Below are 13,557 nucleotides of genomic sequence, written 5' to 3'. Positions count from 1 at the left end.
CGGGATTTAAAACCAGTTTCTGGAAGCCAGGATGGCATCCCTGTGACAACCAATGTAGGGGCTCTTTGAATCCCGTCTTAAAGCTAGGGAAACAGCTCTGATTCTGATGCATTAGTGCTTTTTCCTCACTGCTAGGGAGAAATCTAGCTGCCATTTTCTGCGAAAATGTGGAACATGCACCTGGGGGCCAAATTGAACAAAAAGGAAGATGCTCCAGACCAGTGACTATATCCTGGTGTCCTCCCTGCAGTTCCTGCTACTGTCCTAGGATCTGTTAATTCCTTTGCAGAAGTACTCTAAATGGCTCCTATCATCCTGGTGTTTCTCATTATCCAGGCTACTGCAATTCTCTTCAACGTCAGCATCATTTTCCTCCTGTTCTCCAACACCTTTGTCTTCCAGGCTGGCCTGGCCTGTCTTCTTCTGACGGACACAGGAGACAAATTAGGCACAAACAAGTCAGCTGTAAGAGAATGGAGCAGGGGGAGACAGTCCTTTCTACTGTCGTCCCCCCAGCTCCCTTTCTCTTGCAACCAAAGTCTTTGTGCCTCATTCTTCTCCCATGCACCATCAGGAGGCGGCACTGGGCAACTCTGTATTCCAGAAGTTCAAAGGGACCGCCCTCCTCACAGCTATGTTCTTCGCCCCCAGCATCTTCCTTCAGGTCTGGGTCATGACTTTACACTGGAAAAATTCCCAACTGCTTTGTCAGGACAAAGGGACTTCAAACTCTATATTCTGGAGACTAGCATGGCAGTGTTATATGGTTACTTCTGTAAATGGACAGCTGTGAGACTGGGTGATCCTCACTTCTACCAGGACTCTTTATGCCTGCACAAGTTCACCAACGCCAAAGGTAACCAATTCTTGCTACATTGGTGGATGCTTTTCCTTCCTCGTAGAGGCTACATTTGTGCCTCTGTGGGATGGGGGTTGGCCCTATACACAAAAAACAGTTTAACTTACCTAGAACAAGCCTCAGGCCACTTGTGTTGAGCAGTTAAGAAGACAGATTAAAGTGTTTTAGCACATTAGAGTGTTTCCCAGTGTAGATCTCAGTACATAAGGGTCCCAGCCTCCCCCTCAGTTCTTCCCCCATTCCTTCCTGCTCCCCACCCCTTTCCTCACGCAAGGCTGAGGCTTCATCCTGGGGAAGCTGTCATTTTGCCTGGTACAGGAGGGTCTCCTGGTACCTGCTTTCTTTGCACCAAACACTAATTAATGATGAAGGTTGCAGAGTGACACTTTAAGCTCCTGACAGATCACACTGAAGACATTTAGATTTTATACCCAAGGCCCTTTATAAAATTTTTACACTTTTCAAAAATAGGAAATAAATTGAATTCTTTTTCCATAAAAAATTTGCTTATTTGAAAAATCAGTATTAAAACTCTGAAGCCTAAGGGTTCATGGATAAAATAATGTTTGAGTCATCTGTATATAAGTCTCATCTTCTTAAAGTGGTTTTATTTTTTATTATGTTAACATTTAGTGACCATAAAATTCTTAGAGTTCAGAGGTTAATAGACTAGATGTATATATTGATAAATACAAAAGTATATCCCCTTTGAATTTAACTGACCTACATTTTATACATCTGTATAGAATTTTAGATGATTTTAAGAAATATCAAAAGTATGTGTACACACACATAAGCACATTTGTGAACATATGCACACACATGTGTGTATTGTATGGACAGAAGTTATACCCTAGTGGATTTGTGCTGTTTCTCAAAACAAAGCTTGGGCATAAATCTCAGTTCCTGATAGACACTTCTTTGCAATCCTTTTTTTCTTTTCAGTATAATATTTGTTTTGTGACTGTGACCTTGGCACATTAATCAGATACTGTTTCTTACACAGTATACCATTCACCCATCAAGTACTTGCTAAATAAAACTAAAATAAACTAATCCATGGTAATTTTCATTATTTATTAATATATTATTATGGCAAGCGAGCCTGAGTAACAGAGTATATTGGTTTTGGTGAAAGTTTTGGAAAATGCACTTTAACCCAAATAAAAAATATTTTACTGCTGAAATTTCAGATATGTGGCCTGTCAATCAACAAGTATTTTAAATATAAGAGTCTTCTCATTTTTTATCCCCCAATAATGTTAACCATAATATTTAGGTGTCATGCATATCATGTACATATCATGTACACAATGTTCTCCAAAGTGGCTATCCCAACTTGCATTCCCATGAACGGTGTAAGAGGGTTCCCCTTTCTCCACATCCTTTTTAACACACATTGCTTACTCTCTTGTTAATTTTGGCCATTCTAACTGGTGTAAGGTGGTATCTCAACGTGGCTTTGATTTGAATCTCCATGATGGCTAATGATGATGAACATTTTTTCATGTGTCTAGTAGCCACTTCTGCAAAGACATACAAATAGCTAACAGACACACTTAGTTCCTTTTTATCTTACATTCTATTCTTCTTATCTCTGTTCTTTCCTTATGAATTTTTGCTTGAATTTCATGAATTTGTGTTCTATTATGAACTTAAAAAAATAACATAAAAATGAATTTAAGATTTTGTTTAAATTCTAGCAGTGTAATATTAGTTGCAGGTGTACAATATAATGATTCAACACTTCTGTAAGATACCCTGTGCTCATCATGACAAGTGCCCTCCTTAATCCTCATCACCCACCTCACCCATCCCCACTCGTAATCATCCATTTTTCTCTATAGTTAAGAGACTGTCTCTTGGTCTTTCTCTCTCTCTCTCTCCTTTTCTTTTGTCACTTGATTTTTTTAAAGATTTTATTTATTTATTTGACAGAGATCATAATTAGGCAGAGAGGCAGGCATGGGGGGGAGCAGGCTCCTTGGTGAGCAGAGAGCCTGATGTGGGGCTCGATCCCAGGACCCTGAGATCATGACCTGAACCAAAGGCAGAGGCTTAATCCACTGAGCCACCCAGGTGCCCGCTCACTTCATTTTTAAATTCTACACATGACTGAAAGTATACAGTATTCGTCTTTCTCTGACTGGCTTATTTCATTTAGCATTATGTATTATAGTGTCCATGTCACTGTGAATGGCAAGATTTCATTTCTTTTATGGCTGAGTAATATCCCACTGATCCCTCAGCCATAAAAATAATGAAATTGCGTGCACGCACACACACACACACACACACACACACCACCCCTTAATCCATTCATCAGTTGACAGACAGTTGGACTGTTTCTGTAATTTGGTTATCGTAGATAATGCTCCATGTATCCCTTTGAATTGGTGTTTTTGGATTCCATGGGTAAAATCTTAGTAGTAAAATTGATGAATTGTATGGTGGTTCTATTTTTAACTTTTGACCAAACTCCATACAGCCTGCTCCCCCCACATGCCTGCCTCTCTGCTTAATTATGATCTCTGTCAAATAAATAAATAAAATCTTTTAATTTTATTTTTCTGTTTTCCAGAATGGCTTCATCATTTTATACTCCCACCAATAATGCAAGAGGGTTTCCCTTCCTCCACATCTTTGCCAACACCTGTTATTTCATCTGTTCTTGATTTTAGTCATTCTGACAGGTTTATGTTGATAGTTGATCGTAGTTTTGTGTATCCCTAATGATCAGCAATGTTGAGTATCTTTTGATACACCTGTTGGCCATTTGTGTGTCTTCTTTGGAAGAAGGGTCTTCATGTCTCCTGCCCATTTTTTAAATTAGATTATTCATTTTGGGGGTTTTGAGCTTCTTTATATATTTTGGACACTAACCCTTTATCAAATATGTTACTTGCAAATATCTTACCCTATTCTGTAATTTGCCTTAGTTTGTTGTTTCCATCACTGTGCAGAAGCTTTTATTTTGACAAAATACTTAATAACAATATGCAAAAAAATGTAAGTGGACCATTTTCTTATACCAAACACAAAAATTAGTTCAAAATGGGTTGAAGACATAAATGTGAGACATAAAACCATAGGAAAACAATGGAAGTACTGTAGGAGAACTCAGGAAGTAAACTCTGACATTGGCTACTGCAACTTCTTTCTATATATGTCTCCTGAGGCAAGGGAAACAAAAGTAAAAATACAACAATGGAATAAGTTGTCTTCTGATTATTAATCAACTATCTTTTCTAAACTATGGCCTGGCTCCCTCTTTTCAGATCGACAGGTCTTTTTACTGATCAAGCAGATAAACCCCAATGTCCTTTATATGTTGCTGTTGTTTTTTTGGGGTGATTGTCTATTTTTTCATTTGCATAGTATATAACCAGAATAATTCAATTAATATGTATTTGGCAAGACATAAGAATTGTCCACTCAATTACCTCCTATAAGATGATTCATTCTCATTTTTACTCTAATAACAGGAATGAATGTTTATATGGAGTGGCCCCAAACTTATCTACTCTGTATTAGACTCAGTTGCGAAGACTTATTACCTGATTCCTTAGAAAACATAAACCTGTTTTTCTCAGTATACAGGTTACATGGTCTTTTCCTTTTTCTTCTTCCATTTCCAACAGTTTGCTCAAGGAAACTGTAATTTTGGGGACAGAGTTAGGGGTGACTAAAATACCCACAGTGGGTATTTTAGCACAAGTACTGATACACTGATTTTCACAGTAGTTTCAAGTACAACTAATTTAAGACCATATCTCCAAGTGCCATTTAAAAATAGTACCAGGCTAGTAAAGAATCACTAAAGAGTGCCACTTAAGACTCAGTAATTATTTCAAGACAGATAATACTCAAAATCATAGTTATTTTATGCCATTAGAAAATAGACCTGTGAACACAAAAAAGTAACAAGTCCCCTGCTAGATGAGATCCATGGTGGATTTAACTTTTAACAGAGAAGTGAGAGAAGGAAGAAACTTCCTTAAATGCTGTTAATAGGAAAACAGCTGAAATTTAAACATGGAAAATGACTGTCTGTCCCTGGATTTGAAGCAGGAGAAGTAAGGGTCACTTGTCAAGGGACAGCAAGGAGGCTGGTAGAGTAAGGATGTATGTAGAGGAACAGAAGAAAGTTAAAAGGTGGCTGAAACTTACACTATACATCAGGCACTCTATCCTTCAGTTCCAGATGAGTTAACTCAGCGGATGAAACAGTTTCATTTTTATGGGAAACCATTTTTATCAGTTTTTTATACAAAGTATCTCACATTTAATGAAATATTAAGAAATGTGAAAACATACTACTATCATAATAATGTTATCAGTCCCAGAAATGTCCAGATGGTGGAATTACCAGAAATGGATTAAGGTAATTATGATTAACATGTTAAATAAGAAGTAAACAACATGAGGGAATAAATAATGCTTTTCAATAAAGAGACAGAAATTTTCAAAAGCACTGAATGGAAATGCTATGATTAAAAAAAAAGTTTATATTAGGCATTAAATTTATTTTGGGGGACTTTCAAGAGAACTGTAAATAGCAGATAAAGATCAATGAATGCATACATTTTAGACAAATGTGGAAGAATTTATCTCCAGCAGACCTGCTAAATAAAGTCTGTTAAAAGAATTTTAGACTGAAGAGAAAAGATGCCATATAGAAAACTAATTCTGGGGGCACCTGGGTGGCTCAGTGGGTTAAGCCTCTGCCTTCGGCTCAGGTCATGATCTCAGGGTCCTGGGATCGAGCCCCGCATCGGGCTCTGCTCCGCAGGAAGCCTGCTTCCTCCCCATCTCTCTGCCTGCCTCTCTGCCTACTTGTGATCTCTGTCAAATAAATATATAAAATCTTAAAAAAAAAAAAAAAAAGAAAACTAATTCTGAATAGATAACAATGCCTGGAAGAATAAATATATGGTAAATACAACAATCTGAAAAAAAAATAAACTAAAAACCTCTTCATAAATTAGTAGCTGGCCTCATTAATAGCCTTCCTCCAGTCTTTAATTAGGCAAAGAAAGTCAGTAAAGATTCAGCAGATTGGAAGAGCTGTACCACTTTTACTTAATTGACATTCTATAACATCCCACCAAATATTGGTAAATACACATTTCTCTCAAATGTATTGGAAATACTCAGTGATAAAAGCCATATGCTGAGCCATAAAACAGGTCACATTTTGTTAGAATTTGTACAGAATTTGTTCTGTACTACAGCAGTATTCAATTCTAATTCACTAAGTAGTATAAATCTAGAAAATTTCCATATGCTTGAAGATTATACAATCTATTTCTATTAGATCATGAGTCTAAAAAAATTTTAAAAAGTCAAAAATAATTGATGAAAACACAACTTTGTCTCATAAGCTAATCAGTGCTTAGATTTACAACATTAAATGCAATAAAGAAAAAGGAAAAGGAGTCCAGTCTATGACATAAACTTCCACATTAGTTGAGGAACACCTAGCTGGCTCAATGGGTGGAGCATGTGACTCTTGTGAGTTCAAACCCCATAATGGGTATTGAGATTACTTAAAAAAAAAAATCTTAAAGAAGCTAGTTGAACAAAATAATTCCAAAGTCAAAGTTGTCAACATTAAAAAACCTCTTCTACATATATAATTTATTCCATTAAAATTAAAGGAGAAATATTATATGCTAAATGCAAAAGATGTGGTGAATGCACTTGAGAAAATGCAATATACATTCATGATAAAATTGCTCAGTAAATTAAGAATACTCGTAAATTTTCTCAACCTCATAAATTAAATCTCAAAAACAAAATTGGAACTAAAAGCTATGGCTGATACCACAATTAATGCTGAAATACAGACCACCTTATGCATGATCAGGAATAAGTCAACATGTTTCAGTCTTACCAGGGAAATTAAACAGTGTATCCAAGATCATATAGCTAGTTGAGTAAGTCAATAGTCTTCAAGTCAAATTATAACAGAAAATAATATTTTTTATTTTTTTTAAATATTGTATTTATTTATTTGACAGAGAGAGATCACAAGTCGATGGAGAGGCAGGCCGAGAGAGAGAAAGAGTGAGAGAGGGAAGCAGGCTCCCTGCTGAGCAGAGAGCCTGATGCAGGACTTGATCCCAGGACCCTGAGATCATGACCTGAGCCAAAGGCAGCGGCTTAACCCACTGAGCCACCCAGGCACCCCCAGAAAATAATATTTTAATAGCTAAGAAAATAAGAACCAGAATGGTATTTTGAAAATAAGATATTACAAAGACCAAACAACAACCACCACAATAAGTCACATAAGGAATAATCATTTAAGGCTCTCATTCTCATGTTTTCCATATATATAGATAAACACACACACACACACACACAGACACACACACGTATCTCCAACTCTTGTCAATATCAATATTATCTGAGGTTTTCCAAAATTAAATGCAGCAGCTAATTTCCATTTTCCGTGTGATGTCTCTACTATCAGGAAACTATGGTACATATGTGGAATTTCTAATTCATCTGCTATGCTTTCTCAGAACTTTCAGAGTCACCAAAGAGAGGTGATTTCACAGTCTTGACTTCAAAGAGGACCATAAAAATAGTTGTTGACCCATTTATTAAAGTATGTTGTACTCTTAGAAATTGCTTAAGAAATTAAAGGATATATTTCAAACTGCAATACTTGGAGAAAATAAGGAAACAATGTAACTCATAACAAAATTAAGTTTGGGGATATTATACAGATTTATAGATTATGGCTTTATATAAGACAATCAGATGGTTATTAGTAGCACATAAACATGAAAACTTTCTTATGTTGAGTAGTAGCACTGTCATCTTTTAGTCACATAAAGCAAATATTTTCTCATCTGTTACATCTCTAACTTACAATAATTATTGATAATAATAATTATTATTAATAATGCCTTCTTTCATATTCTTTTGTCCACTCCTAAGGAAAACTCATAGGGGACTGTTCTTCTCCTTGGCCTCAGAGCTGAACACAGTTTCTAACTCAATACAGGAGTTTTGAATTTAATTAAATTGGATTTTAAGGATAAAGCAGACATCCCTAAATTCTAGAGAGAGCAGAACAGGACTATTAGGATCAAAGGTAAAAACATGGACCAACTAGTAAAGCCAATACATGGGAAGGATTTGGACATGATAGCGTTTAAAGAAAAAAAACTCTGAAAAACATTGTAGTACCCAATTACAGAAAACAAAAAACAAAAACAATTTGTTCAGCACAATGGAATATTTTAGTAGTGAAAACATAATGTTAACCTTTCACGCGACAACTATTTATACACACATAAATCCGTTATTCATTCTGAAGAAAAATTTGGAAAAAATTGACTTGAATATCTATATAGATGTCTCCTTCTGCTGTTGAAAGCATGATTATTTTGAGATTGCATGGAGTAAACCCTCAGGGGTTACTCAACAATCTTCAAGTGAACTATTACATTTTAGATTATAGGGAATAGGGGCAAATTACCTTCTCTTAGAATGGAGCAATGGCATAGTAACTTGTAAATGGATTTAAGTAGCGATGGTGCAGCACTGAAGACTTATATAAAAGTTTCAAGTATGGATCAATATTTTTTGAAACTAAAAGGTAATATGTTGCCTCTTAAATTCTATCAAGTCTTACTTTTGTTATTCTTAACCAGAAATATCATTATTCAAAGCATAGACTGTACGTTTCCAAATTTTGACATTAATTAGGCTGAAGACATTTTTTTACTGAGAGGTTTGAAGTTTTTGGATAACCATGAAATTAAATTTCATTAATATAAAGCAGAGTGAAATTATTTCTTTCTTGGAGAACTAATGAATTTTATAAATTTCCTTTAAAAGATTTTATTAATAATACCAACCATCCACATACCCACATTTTTATTAAAATCATTCTATAATGTAAGAACTCTGAGGTTAGAACTGTGTTTTTATTTTTGTCTGATAGATGCATACATACTATAGTAATAGATAATCTCCAAAAAAGTCAATATAGAACACAAGAAGGGCTATTCATTTAGAACTCCTTGATCAGAAGAAAAATTCTCATGCATAAAAATCAATACAATTTAAGTTTAGCCCCTGCATATACTAGTACCATATTAACAAAATTAAACACAAATTTTGGTAATAAAAGTGAAAGTTATATTTATTTGGTCACTTAATGAATCAAAAATTTTACACATCTACCATTTGTTCTTAAAATCATGGTGAATGGGTGTGGTGCATAAACAATGAATCTTGGAACACTGAAAAAAAAAACTAAAAAAAGTTTTTGTCCTCTGAAAAATTTTAATCTATATAAGGATATCAGAGGATATGTAAATCTTGGAGGTGAAAACAAATGAAAATAAAATCAATCGTCAGAATGTGTGATGCAGAGCAGAAGGAAACGTTAGTATTTTTTTTGCATCTTAAATGTCACGATACAAATCAGGAAGCCAGATGCAGTGATATTTTCTAAAATTCAAGGTGATCTACATGCTTTTTATGATCACACATAGTCTGGTTTCTGGATTTATTATATTCTCAAACTAATGAAGGAATTAATAACAGTATTTCTTTGAAGAATGTTTTAATTTCTTGTATTGCTATTTAAGTGACTAATATAAGTATAAACCAAGTAAAATTACATAGTTAATGCATAATACATTTCAAAATAAGTTAGTGTAATAAAAAATACTAGCTGTATTATCCAAAGACCTCAACGTGAGGCAGGAATCCATCAGAATCCAAAGACCTAGGTCTTTCTTCATCTTTCCTAGGAGTTAGAAAATTACGATAATTTTGAGTCTAGAAATTTGGTGTAACTCAAATTATGAAGATCAGATGCGCCCAGCATGATAGCACTTTTTAATAACAAAAAATGCACAGTAAACATAAAATATTGGGAAGGTTAGATTTTCTGTAGAGAAATAACAGTTTTAATGGTTCTTTGTCCCTCATCCTTACTACACAACTTCTTTTCTGCTTCAGAAATCAAGCAAATTCTCCATGAATTACAAAAATAACATTTATTTTTAACTCAGGTTATGTGAACTCTGCTGGATGGTTGTAGCTCAGATAGTTGGTTCAATTTTTCTAGGCTCTGTTAATTTGACCAATTTATAGGAAATTTGAAATGGGAGACCCATATGAAAATATTCCCTAAGAACTAAATTAATGCACGTATATTATGAGCGAATTTGATAAACATGCTTCCTTTTGTGTTCTCTTTGCACAAGAGAGCACTGTAAGTAGCCAACTGTTATTCACTGCCCTTCTCAAACTAATCTGTTATGATTTTATAAAGAAACAGCCACAAATTTCCATGCTGATTGTTTTAGAAAATCTATGTTTTCTTTCAGTGAGTCTCTGATTGCCAACAGTTACACTCCTTTTGAATTCAACTTCTTATAGTCATTAATAAGATGAAATTAGGAATATATCCCCTGCAGTATTAACATTCGGTTTCAAACTTGTTCTCCCAAAGCAGCTTCACTAGGTGTATTTTCTACCTCCTGCTTTAACCAGGTTAACACTTTTTACTTCGCCAAAACAAACTGTGGACCACTATTTTTTTTTCAGGTTTAACAATAAAATTTATAAGCCTCTAGTCAGGTTACCAAATTAAAAAAAAAATTGCAAGAGAAGACACAAATTGCAAATATCAGAAGTTGGAAAGCGACCATCACTACTGATCCCATGAACACTGCAACATTAGTAAATGAATATTATTAACAACTCCATGCCCACAAATTTGATAACTTGATGAAATAAAACATTCCCTCAAAGTCATCATCTAAAGAAACTCACACAAGAAGATGTAGAATCTGAATAGATCTCTATTAAAACAACAAATTCAGTGATTAACAACCTTCTAAAATGAAATTGCCTGTTTCAGGTGGCTTCACTAGTGAATTCTGACAAAAATTTCAATAATACTGATAGATTTCTCTACAATCTACCCAAAAAATAGCTAGCAAACCCTTCCTAAGTCATCCTGTGAGGTCAGTATTACTCCAATAACAAAACTGGATGACAACATGAAAAAAAAAAAAAAACTACAAACCGAGATGTTTCATGAAAATATAAAAGCCTACAACAAAACATTAGTAAATAAAATCCAACCCTGTCTGAAAACGATTATATACCATGAACAAGTGGGAGGGATTCCAGGTATATAAGGCCGCATCAACATTTTAAAATTAATTATTATCATCCATCACAACATATTAGACATGAAAAAGTATATTGATACAGAAGCATTATTTGAAAAACACAATACAATTAATGATTAAAAAAAACAAAAAACTTCCAACTAAAATAGAGGGGAAAGTAATCAAGTTGATTTAAATTAAAACTAATATCCTATTTAGTGGTGAGAAACCAGATCATTTCCTCCTAAGATCATCAACAAGACAAGGTGATCTCATTTCACGACCCTTACTAAGCATTGTCCTGGAAGTCCTTGCTAACATAGTAAGAAAAAAAAGTACATAAAAGGTGCTCACGTTGAGAAGAAAAAATAAAGGGCAAATGAAAGCACCTAAGAAGCTGTTCAATATCTTAGGGCATTAGGGAATTGCAAATTAAAACAAGATACCATTGTGCAAAACAACCAAAATGTCAAACATTAGGTCAACAGATAAATTGGTACATCCTAACAATAGAAAATTACTCAACAATAAAAAGAAACAAACCATCAAGTTTTGAAAAACAGGGAGAAACCCTAAATGTGTATTATGGAGAAGCCTGTCCAAAAAGACTACATACAATATCATTCCAACTAAATGTCATTCTGAAAAGACAAATATATGGAGATAGTAAAAAGATAAGTGGTTGCTGGGGATTAGGGCTGAGAGTGAAAGATAAGTAGATAAAGCACAGGAAATTATAGGGTAGAAAATGTTCTGTAGCACATTGTAATAAAATATATACATTATCCTCTGCATTTATCAAAACTTCCATAATATACAACACAAAAAGTGAACTCTAACATAAACTATGTACCTCAAGAAATGATAGCATATCAGTAATGATTCAATTTTAACAAAGGGATCACACTAATGCAGGAAATTACTAACATGAGAAACTATATGTGGAGGAAGAGGATATACACCAAATTTGCAGTTTCTGCTTCATTTTTCTAGAACCCAAAACTAGTCAAAATATAATCTATTAATTTTTTTAAAAACCCTCATTTCTAGTCCCAGCTCCACATATAAAGAACTTGGAAATTCCCGAGAAGTTAACAAACAAAAACACTAAACGGACTGAAAAATCAGTAACTCTTCACGGCTCTCTAAAAGAAGAGGACACAGGCAAGCAAATCAACTGCCCCCAGCACTGGAGAGACAAACACAGGAAGACACGGGAGTTATGACTTACCACAGTAGAGACTCCAGCAGAAACCACCACTGAAGGAGAACTAGGGTAGGAAAACCCGAAGTGCAGTTGCTGAGTTCCTAGAGGCTCGACACAAACAACTCTAAGAGTTAAGTACTCCTGGGGAGAAGAGTCATAAAATGGCTGCCACCAGATTTACCTCCAGGAGCTTGACCAGGTTTCCTCAATAAATAATGGAGAAAACTTACCCCACATGTGTTTCTGTCAGGGGCCGGGAAATATTTGAAGTTGGTAAATGTACATAATTATTGAGGATGAAATGCTCATGGTTTTGGAAGTTATTATACTATTCCTTCTACTTTAGTGAATGTTTGAAATTTTCCACAGTAATAAAAACAATGATAGAAAGTTAAAAAAAAATTTGATAAGATAAAGGACTAACCAGAGCAAACTGCTTTCCCCTTAAAGTCTACCCTCAAGGAAAACTAACCTGCTGGGGTGTTAGGAGATCCAGCTCACCTGCTGAAAGAAAAATAACCAAGTCCAGCCAGTCTAATTTTCCATGGGAAAGAAGGGAAATAGACAGGCATAGACCATTCTAGCCATCCTGTACCACCTAAAGGAAAGGGGAAAAAGCAAACAAAACAAAACTGAGAAATGCTTATGAAGTTCATAGTTCAGAAGAGACATACATTAACTAAAAGACTCACTAAAATACCATGAGGCTTAATCATAGAACTATAGAATACTTCCCTCTCCACATACCTCATACTGCAACACCAAAGGCCTATTTATTTTTTTAAAAGATTTTATTTATTTATTTGACACACAAAGAGAGAATACAAGCAGGTAGAGCAGCAAACAGAGGGAGAGGGAGAAGCAGGCTCTCCACAGAACAGGGAGCCCCATGTGGGGCTCGATCCCAGGACCCTGGCATCATGACCTGAGCCGAAGGCAGCCACTTGACCCACTGAGCTACCCAGGCCCTGCAAAAGTCTATTTATAGCTGGTCTATTTGCCCAGTACTTCTATGTCTGGCTACCAGGAAAAAACAAAGCATACCAAAAGGGCAAAGAACACAATTTGAAGAGACAGAGCAAGCACCAGAAACAGACATGGTAAGGCTACTGGAATTATCAGACTAGGAATTTAAAACAACTGTAATTAATATTCTAAGGGTTATAATGGATGGAAAAGATAGCATGCAAGAATACATGGGCCATGTGAGCAGAGAAATGGAAATCCTAAGAACCCCAAAGAAATGTTAGAGATAGAAAACACTGTGATAGAAGTGAAGGACACCATTGATGGGCTTGTTAGTAGACTGGACACAGCTAAGGAAAAAATCTCTGCCC

At 35.1% G+C, this 13,557-nt stretch overlaps 1 pseudogene across 1 annotated transcript; it reads left to right on the top strand.

Annotated features, from left to right (window-relative positions):
- The first annotated feature begins 208 nt into the window (after positions 1-208).
- LOC309855934 (transmembrane protein 138 pseudogene) lies at positions 209-12,239 on the top strand (annotated as a pseudogene). The gene is made up of 3 exons: positions 209-465; positions 605-856; positions 12,064-12,239. The product of its transcript is annotated as a transmembrane protein 138 pseudogene (transcript).
- Positions 12,240-13,557: the final 1,318 nt, after the last annotated feature.

This window comes from Mustela nivalis (genome assembly GCF_964662115.1).
Source record: "Mustela nivalis genome assembly, chromosome: X".
Taxonomy (NCBI): domain Eukaryota; kingdom Metazoa; phylum Chordata; class Mammalia; order Carnivora; family Mustelidae; genus Mustela; species Mustela nivalis.
The sequence above is the reverse complement of the archived record's forward strand: the minus strand, read 5'-3'. Positions and strand labels throughout refer to the sequence as shown.